This window comes from Octodon degus, unplaced genomic scaffold (genome assembly GCF_000260255.1).
Source record: "Octodon degus isolate 3935 unplaced genomic scaffold, OctDeg1.0 scaffold00039, whole genome shotgun sequence".
NCBI classification, from domain to species: Eukaryota; Metazoa; Chordata; class Mammalia; order Rodentia; family Octodontidae; genus Octodon; species Octodon degus.
This window is the reverse complement of record NW_004524615.1, coordinates 963,943-973,302: the sequence shown is the minus strand read 5'-3', so window position 1 is coordinate 973,302 and position 9,360 is coordinate 963,943.

Below are 9,360 nucleotides of genomic sequence, written 5' to 3'. Positions count from 1 at the left end.
AAAAAAAAACAAGTTGAATTCTGGAGGTGACATGGGACGGAGAGTGGCTTCCCACCGTATCCTCTGCTCGTGTCCACAGCTGAGGTCCCAGCCATGCCACTCTCTGTAGCTCAGAGGCCATCTGGGCCCTACATGCACGCTGAGGAGCAGCTGACATCTTCCCGGGACCAGGGGAGGTCACGGGCCATGCCATGGGCAGAGGAAAGGCAGACGCAGATTCTCTGCGAGCCCTGCACATTGCTGTCCACCGAGAACGGCCCTTGGAATCAGGTGAAAACAGTTGCTTTCCGTGTAAGTCTTGCAGTAGAGGAGACACCAAGAGAATCTCTTTCAGTCGAAAGGCAAACACATCAGATAGAAATCGAATCCCCCACAGGTAGTGGGAGGCACTTGGAATCATTAGTGCCCAAGCATCACTATTATTAGGCCCCCAATTACTTAAAGGCCCGACCCTGAGACGCGAGGCAGACTTATGACGCCAGCGGGCGGGAGCTGGGGGCGGGAGAGGCCAGCGGTCACACGGGTGCAGGGCTTCTGTCTGTGCTTGGCGTAAGGCGCCACAACATTACTGCAAGTCCAATGTGTGAGTTTAGTTTATTTTAATCTCCCAAGCAGCTAGCAAAAACATTAAGATTCAACTACATTGGGTATGATAAACAATTGTTGAATATATAACTTTAAAAAATGTATTGCAGTAAAAGACGCATTGCCATGGATCCCTCTTAAAACCCTCCCTCTCATTTTGGCCACGCTCCTGCCATCGCCCTGGCCACTTCCTGCAGCAGCGCTGAACCCTCTGTCCTGAATGTCACTAGCTGAGCTGTCCTGGATGCCTTGATGTCCTGCATGAGTTCAGACCATTGCCCTTTCATGCTCAGTTTGGTTTTGGAAGAACCAGAGGCCGCGCGGCACCAGAGCCTGTGACCATGGTGGACAAGACCGCAGCGTCACATTCTTTTGAGCCACCTTTCTGTTGGATGGTGCTTGGCAGCCTCATTCACCATGTTTTTGATCACACCTCATAAAGACCTTCAAGAAAGAGGACTCCAGAGCTGCTGCAGAAAGTGACAAGAATTGGGATAGTGTGCTCAAACCAAAGGCAGGGCTGTGGGGGCTTTGTTGCAATGCATCTTTTGCTGTATTAATTTTTTTTAATGTAAATGTTCATTGTTTGATCACAACAGCCAGATGGAAAACTATTATGTGATTCAAGATGGAATGCTTTAATGTATCCAAATATCTCAAAAGAAGGTAGAAAAGAGAACAAAGAATGAATCCTATCTCCAATCATAACAATAATAATTTTGTTGTTGTTGATGCAGGGTCTCATTATGCAGTCCTCCTGCCTCCCCCTCCCCAGCACTGGGATTACAGGGGTGTGCCACTGTGCCTGGTTCGGGGGCTGACATGGCACGTGGCACCTGGGACTGACTTCGGGACCTACACTTGCCAGGCAGGCGCTTAGACTGCTGAGCTATCGCCCTGCCCCAACAATGATCATGTTGGGTACGAATGTACCAAACCCTTTAATTAAAAGGCAAACATTACCAGGAGGGATTTCAGAAGCAAGGGTTAGCTGTGGCCACCTGAGGAGTTGGACTTTAACGGTGAACATGCGGGTTTCCTGGAAGCTGGGAATGGCAGAGGATACGCCACACGGCGGTCGGCCTGGGCGGGCCAGGGCTGCCAGGTTAACCTCAGCAGACCTTAGGACAGGATGGGAATAGCCAGAGACATCTCAGAGGAAGAGGAGCACAGCAATCTAAACACGCGTGTGCCGGGTGACGGCTTTCCAAAGTAGGTAAGGTAAATTTTGACAGAATTAAAGGGACAAACAGACAATTGCATGATCACAGTTGGATGGGAATTTTAATACCTCACGTTAATGGCAGATTGAACAACTAGACATAAGGAATAATAAAACCCTGAGAAAAAGAAACCAAGCCAAAGACTGAGAGGAAATGATCATAAAACACGCCTGATGGCGGACTTAGCCAACAGAGGACTCTGAAAACTTGAAGTAGGCAAGTGTGGAGCGCCTGAGTTTAGAAGTGGGCCGAAGTCCGAGCAGACCCTTGCCGAGGAAGGAGCACAGGCCACGCACGCGCCGCAGACCTGGCCGCCAGCTGTCACCGGCCCCGGGAACTGCAGGACAGCCGGGGGGCTCCGATGAGCGTGCAAGGCCGCTGCCCTGGGCAAGCCTGCAGTCGCCACTCACCAGGGGATCACTGCCGGGGTGTTCATCTGACTGAGGGAAAACTGTCCCCACAATCCCTGTGTTATGGTTTGTGTCTAGTTGTCTCGCCAAAGCCTCATGTAAGTTATGGGGCAGGCGCAGCTGGAGGGGCAGTGAGGGGTTTGAGGGGCGGGGCCAGAAGATGGGTGGGTCTGCTGGTGGGCGGGGCCAGAGGATGGGCGGGGCCAGAGGATGGGGGGCCTGCTGGTGGGGGGCAGAGGATGGGCGGGGCCAGAGGATGGGTGGGGCCTGCTGGTGGGCGGGGCCAGAGGACTGGGGTGGGGCCAGATGGTGGGTGGAGTCTGCTGGTGGGCGGGGCCTGAGGATGGGCTGGGCCAGGGAAGTGCACACCTTTACACTGGCTAGCCTGTGCTTTCTCAGAGATGTGGGGAGGGTCATCCGGGACACGGCAGCGCCCCAACCTCTCCTTCAGCGTCTTCAAACCTCCACTAACTGTGAGCTAAATAAACCTTTCCTTCTAAGCTTGAGTGTCAGGTATTTGTCCCAGCAACAAGAGAAGAGTAACTAACACACCCTGCTTAGGGCAAAGAGTAGAACTGGCGTCTGCAGGCCACTGGGTAAATTCAGCGCAGTACGTCCATACAGGGGACTATTACTCGGTGACCAAAAGCGGTGAGGTTGGAGGTGGCACACATGGACACATACGTGCATACACACGTGTGAGACAGACAAAGCGGAAATGTGTGTGTCAGCTGAGCCACATCAGTCGGCAAAGGCTACAGGGTGACGGGCCCAGCCAAGCAGAGTTTGGGAGAGCAGAGCAGCGGTGACGCCCCTGAGGACATTTGAAGCCCATCAGTGTGCTCCGGGAAGCCTGACCTTGTCCCTGCAGCAGAGTGACCTTTGCCATCATAAAAGATTCCTTGTGGACATGTCACAGCAGCTGGAGCTGGACCATTGTTGCCACACACCCACTCTACCTTCAGGGAAAACCTGTGCCCCCCGCACAGCACACCTGACTCACAGCTGGGTCCCGCACCTGCGGTGCCTGAGGCTCCACCTTCTCTCAGTGGTCTTGCCAGGTGTGTACGGTCACTAAACCTGGTGTCCAGATGACAGTAACTGCTACCCAACATCATGTAGTCAGCGTGGCCCAGTGGTCTCCCCCCAGCGCTCGGGACCTGCAGCAGCTCTGGCTGTTTGCCCCTCACAGATGATTGTTCCTCCAGTTTTCAACAGGATGCAATTCCCCTGACCTCAGTGACCCCTCGGTGCAACTCATAGCCTTCAGTGCCACCTTTTATATGGCCGCAAGGGTAGCCACGACTGGTAGAGCCCAGGCCAGGAAACCCCAGACTGCTGCCTTCCACGAGGAAGGCCCATTCCAGAGCACCTCCACTTTGCTGAGGAGGCTGTGCTTTAGTTCATTCTCTTACAGTGGCTCTGCTTCATCATTGTTTTGACCTTCGCCCCTCCAACCAGCCAGGACAGGAACAAACCTAGAACTGAAGCCCTGCAGTATTTACTGGCAGACAGCTGCGCCCTGCAGTGGGGCTCTTTCCCACGGGTCTCCACCCTTAGGGCAAATCCTGCTTGAGAACTACATCCAGAAAGTCCCTCATTGGTAAGAAGCTTAACGAGCTACTTAGCTGTCTCTGTGTCCCCTACTGAAGTGTGGAGTTCACCTCATTGCATAAACACCATCTTCATTTACAAAGAAGTAGCCCTGTTGAGCTCAGCACACATAATCCGGACGAGGTGCAAACTCCACAAGACTTGGCTGAAAGCTCAGCTCAGTCCTCACTCAGTGCCTGGAAACCAACACGGGAGACACAGTGACCCAAAGGCTTGAAGTGGGACATTGCTCTCTCTGAGGGGGATCTCAGATGTGGAAGTGTGGCCATGCGTGAAGCAGAAGTCGTACCTCAGAACAGAAGATGACAGCGTAGGTGGCTGCCTCCATGTACCCGGAGGGCAGTGGCCTGGGCGTTGTGACCTCATGGCTCCAAGGTGGTTGTGTTGGAATGTAGCACGAGGACTTTGCATGCCCTGGCCACTGTGCTGAGGAGTCACACGGAGACCAAGAGTTGATTCAGACTCGGAAACGAAGTGCTTCATTTTAAGGCGGAATCTTTCACCGTAATTCTGCCCTCTTTGTCCCCTGGACACTAAGCGCTGCGGGGTGGACTTCCAAGGTCCCCACTTCTCATGGTCTTAACAGGGCTCCACTCAAGCCACACTCTTCCACAAGTTGTTGATTTAAGAATAATTTGCAAATGAAGTAATCCTCTCCATGCTCTCATCAAGAGGGAAGGAAGAAAAGCATGTGTGGCAGCGTCCTTCTTTTGACCTTTCCCGTAAGTGCAGGCCTTTTAAAATTATAGCCTGCCAGCCTCGGATCCTGCGTCAGGGATCTTGGCCCTTCTGTGGTGTGACCATAGGATGCAGGCTGTGGCTTGTGGTAACCTGGAATCTACATTTTCTAATGACCTACCGGGTTGAGTGAATTAAATATTGAAGGCAAACTCCAGAAATATCTACAAGGAAGCACACAGCAATGTTGTATTGATCGTGCCAGACTCCTGAATAATTGATTGGCTGCCCGGCGCTTCAGTGCCTGTTTCCTCTGTCGCTGCAGCAGCAGCTGGGCTGGGCTGCAGCTCGGCTGTCTGGTTCTCAGTCTGAACAGGGTTCGGGAAAACAGTGCCGGGCTTGTCTCTTGTGTTAGCCCCTGGGCACCCAGACAAGTAGTTCTTTAGGCAAGCAGGGAACCAAGAAGCTACCCCTCAGTGGCATGAGCACCCAGGATTGGCCTGGACAGGGCCAGGACAACAGAGTCTGAGCAACAAAGGGATACTAGGATGCTGCAGAAATTTGGGTCGGCACTCAGGTGGTGTGGCCTTGCCATGGGGCTGCATTTTGACACCAGAGAAAGAGGAGCCCCAGCTCCAAGCCCTCTCTGAAGTGGCGCTGAGCCTCCTGGTTGTGCGAGGGCTCCACCAGGACTCCGCCAGCCCTGCTAACCTTAGGTCCACGGTTCTTCTCTGTTGCAGAAGTGACCTGTGCCACACACCCTGTCAGAGCACAGCCCAAGCAGCTCTGGGAGCTGCAGACCAGGCTGGAATAGGGGCATGCAGACCCCAGAGTCTGCATGTAAGCCGAACTGAGCTCTTGCCCGGCCTGGGCAGGTTTCTGGTGGACCGGCTAAACGGGAAAATGATCCCGCAGAGGGCCTCGCCAACAGGAAGGGTTCTGGCTTGTTTGCTCCTTGTTTTTGTTTTACTTTCTCAACATAAACAAAGAGACAGCAGCTTCTGGCTTTCTTGTTGCAGCTCGGGTGTCAGGGACTTCACAGAATCACCACTCCCAGCAAGGGGCCCTGGGGCCTGGGCTGTTGGGGCCACCCTCAGTGGCCCTGTTTAATCCATGTGGGAAAGAGGAGCAGGGAAAGATTGGTAAAGGAAAGTAATGGTGAGTAAGGGTGACTGTGCAGACCACCAGGAAGTGGCAATCAGCCATGCCAGCTTTAACCAGGCAAGTCAACCCAGAGAAAGTCTTCATCTGCTTCTCTAACCTTTGTTAGTTCTAGGTTCTAAGAAGTACAAAATTAAATTGGGCTCTTTACATTACTTGGGACTTGGGAGTCTATGGGACTAGAATACGGGACAGCATGTTAGGCCTGGATAACAAGAAGCAAGGCGTCTGGAGCTTCCATCCAACCATCCATCAATTCACCTATCCATCCATCTAACCATCCACTGACCCAACTATCCATCTGTCTATACATCCACACAGCCATGCATCCATGTGTCAGTTTATCCATCCATGCATCTGGGCATCTGTCTTTGCATCCACTTACCCATGCATCCATCCGTCCATCCGTCCATCCATCCATCCATCCATCCATCCATCCATCCATCCATCCACCTACACATCTATCTATGCATCCACACACCCATGTATCTCTGCACCCATCCATCTCCTGAGAGTGTACTTCTCTGGCACCCACCAGGAGTCCAGCACTGTGGGAGCCACCAGTGCATATGGCTCTGAGTTACTGAGTCCAGCACTGGTCACTGTAACTTTGGTATTTGTTACTTCTGTGTCCTGTGAGAGAAGTGTTCACTCAACCACCAGACAGCCCATCTGGGTACTGTGTAGCAAAACTGTGAGCTCTGCTCAGACCAAGCCTCTGCTGCAGCCCATGGCGACTGAAGCAGCGCGCAGGTCAAGAGAGGGGCGCTTTACAGAAGAGCGCCTGCAGGGAGAAGATGTGTCGAATTTGCCAGCTCTGCCTGAGGCACAACCTGAGCAATGTCTCTGCAGGCAGTGCCTGCCACCTCCATCCAGAGTGTCTTCCCTCGCTTGTCTTCTGTCCCCACTGAGCTGCAGTCCAGTGGGCAGGGGCCTGGAGATCGCCAGTGCCCGCCAGATTCGGAGCATCCATTGGGCTTAGGGCCGGCCAGGGAAGCTGCAGTCCACGGAGAGGCCGGAGGTCTCAGCATCCCCACAGGCCACGAGCCTCCTGCACACGCCTGCATCTCTGTCAGCAGCTGGAGATGTTGAGGGGATTGGACTCGGTGATGTGCCTGGGCTGTGACAAGGCCACTGTGCAAGTGGCTGAGCTGTCCCCACGCAGAGCCTCAGCTCTGTCCCACTGAAGACCCCTCTCTCTGCTTCCCCTGGGTGAAGAGCGACAGCAGCTCTCTGCTCTCTCTGCACGGTTTCTTCTCTTTTCCTCAGACTCCACCAGCTGTGTTGCTTTTGTGACTGCTTTCTTGTTGGTCTCAGACAGAGCTTGCAGGAGCTTTGGAGCTTCTCAGGGACGAGCCCAAGCCATCAGTGCTGCTCCGCTGTGCCTGAGCCTCCACACAGACCTCTGGGCTGCAGCTCCAAGGAACCTCACGCCTACCAAGCAAATCAAAAGGCTTAGCTCAAAAAGCATTGAAATCTAAAGACCAATTCACAGTAGAATCAAAATAATAATGACAACTTCCAAAGGTGTCACATCAAGGAGACCCTGGGATCTCCCAGCAGGAGGAAGAGGTACACAGCCCCTGGGGGGATGCATCGATTTCTTCCTCTCATAGCACATGGGAGCCCAGGAGGGCGGGGCTGTGTGCACAGGGTCACTTCCAACACCAGCTTCGGAGGCACAAGAGGTGGGCAGGAGGGCAAGGCCATGAACCACGCGCCACTGCTGTGTGCTCCTGAGGACTGAATGTCACGAAATCCTTAGGGAGTACCAGGGACTTGTGTCACCGACCACAGAGCACTCTGGGCATCCCTGATTTTAACAGCTGCCAAGTAGGGAAGGCCTTGAGAAAATTTGGAAGAACAATGGTGGGCACTATGCCGCTCAGAACCTCGAAGGAACGCCAACTTGGAGGCGTTGGCCTTTGAAGTCCGTGGCCTCACGGCCTTGTCCGTAGGACTCTTGACTGTTGCCCTGGAGCCCAGCTCTCCGAGCTGTACCAGGAAGCCCAGCTGCTGCAGAAAGAGAGGCAGAGCAGGGACAGTAGGTGCAGAGCACCTTCCTTGCCATCCGTGTCTTCCTCACTGTTAGGGGTGGTCAGCATGTGGACTGCAATGAAATTTGTGCTCTCAGTAGAAAGTCCACAGAAACAGCTAGCGTAAATTGTCTTACTCTAACCAGCTTTATGAATAATGCATCACATACTACCCAAGATGCTGATCAAGTTTGTCTTAGAAAATGAGAAAGTAAATTTAGTGAAATAAAAAGGAAAGGTCGAGCTCCAGGTCATTCGAGTACTCAAGATCTACAATAACAAAATCTCAGAAGCACTTAGAAAAAGCTGACCGAGAGAAATTCCTCTCCTGAGTCATTTAGCTCCGGGAGAACAAAGCACTGTCATATGCATATAATTTCATCTAACGAACTGGTCCCTTGTCTTCGGCCCATTGAAAAATAAAAATACAGTTTCTCTCTGACGCCAGGATCCTTGGAGGCCTGGAGTCTCTCTCCAAGCCAGCCGCTAACACTGACCAGACACAACTGTCTCTCAAAACGTAGAGACTTCCTGAGAGCCACCAGGCCACGGAAGACTGCAACAGAAAGTAAAGGGGTGCAGTTCTGCTGACTGCAAGCGTGCTGGCAGCCCACAAGAGGCCCTGCGTCTGGGCTGCAGAGTGGCAGCCATCCAGGGGGACAGCAGCGAGACTCCCCAGCTCACCTGCCGCCGACAGGCACAGCCAGAGCCTGCAGCCCCTGCCCCGTGACAGTCAGTGGCAGCTCTGGCCCCTCAGTGGGAACCTCAAGCTTCTCTCCAGACAGCTGAGAGGACAGGGACCCAAACTAGAAGAGGAAGGTGGCCATCAAAGGAGGGGGTGAGATCTGAAGGATGCAGAAAGAAGGAAGGTGACGCACCAAGGCCAGCATGTCCTGGGTCCTTCAGGGTGGCCTTGTGACATCAGCAGAGACGGGGGCTCTGTGCAGGCTGACCCTGGCCTCTTTTCCTAACAGATGGGAGAGGATAACAAGGATTGAGGCCTGTTCCTCTGCTGCAGGGAGAGAGAGAGAAAGCGCACTGCGTCGTGGGGTACACCCCCAAGGCCAGCACTCGGGAGGCTGCGTCGTGGCGTGCACCCCCAAGGCCAGCGCTCGGGAGGCTGCGTCATGGCGTGCACCCCCAAGGCCAGCGCTCAGGAGGCTGAAGCAGGAGAATTATTGTGAGTTCAAAAAGATACACACGCGTGTGCGTGCACACACACACACACACACACACACAAGAAATAAGAAAGCACAGCAAATAAGAACTAGGAAAGGAGAAAAGAGCAGTACGTGGCTTACGTAGTTTAGATCCTTTTTATAGTTGATATACTAGAAGCTTAACTGAGTAACTCGAGTTCTCCATCCTAGGCTGCAGAGGAGTGTCCTTATCCCTCTAGGATGTTGTTCATTATGTTGACTTGACAAGTTTAAGTTGTTTGTTCGTTTTTCTTTTTGAGACAGGGTCTCACTGTGCAGTTCAGGCTGGCTCATTTTGTAACCCAGGCTGGTCTTGAACTCACAACTCCACTCACAACTCCAGTCCTCCTGCCTCAGCCCCCAGTGCTGTTTACCAGTGTGCACCACAACACGCCGCTAGAAGTTTAAGCGACTGAGCAGGAGGCCAAGGCCTTTATTTTGTTTGCTTTGTACA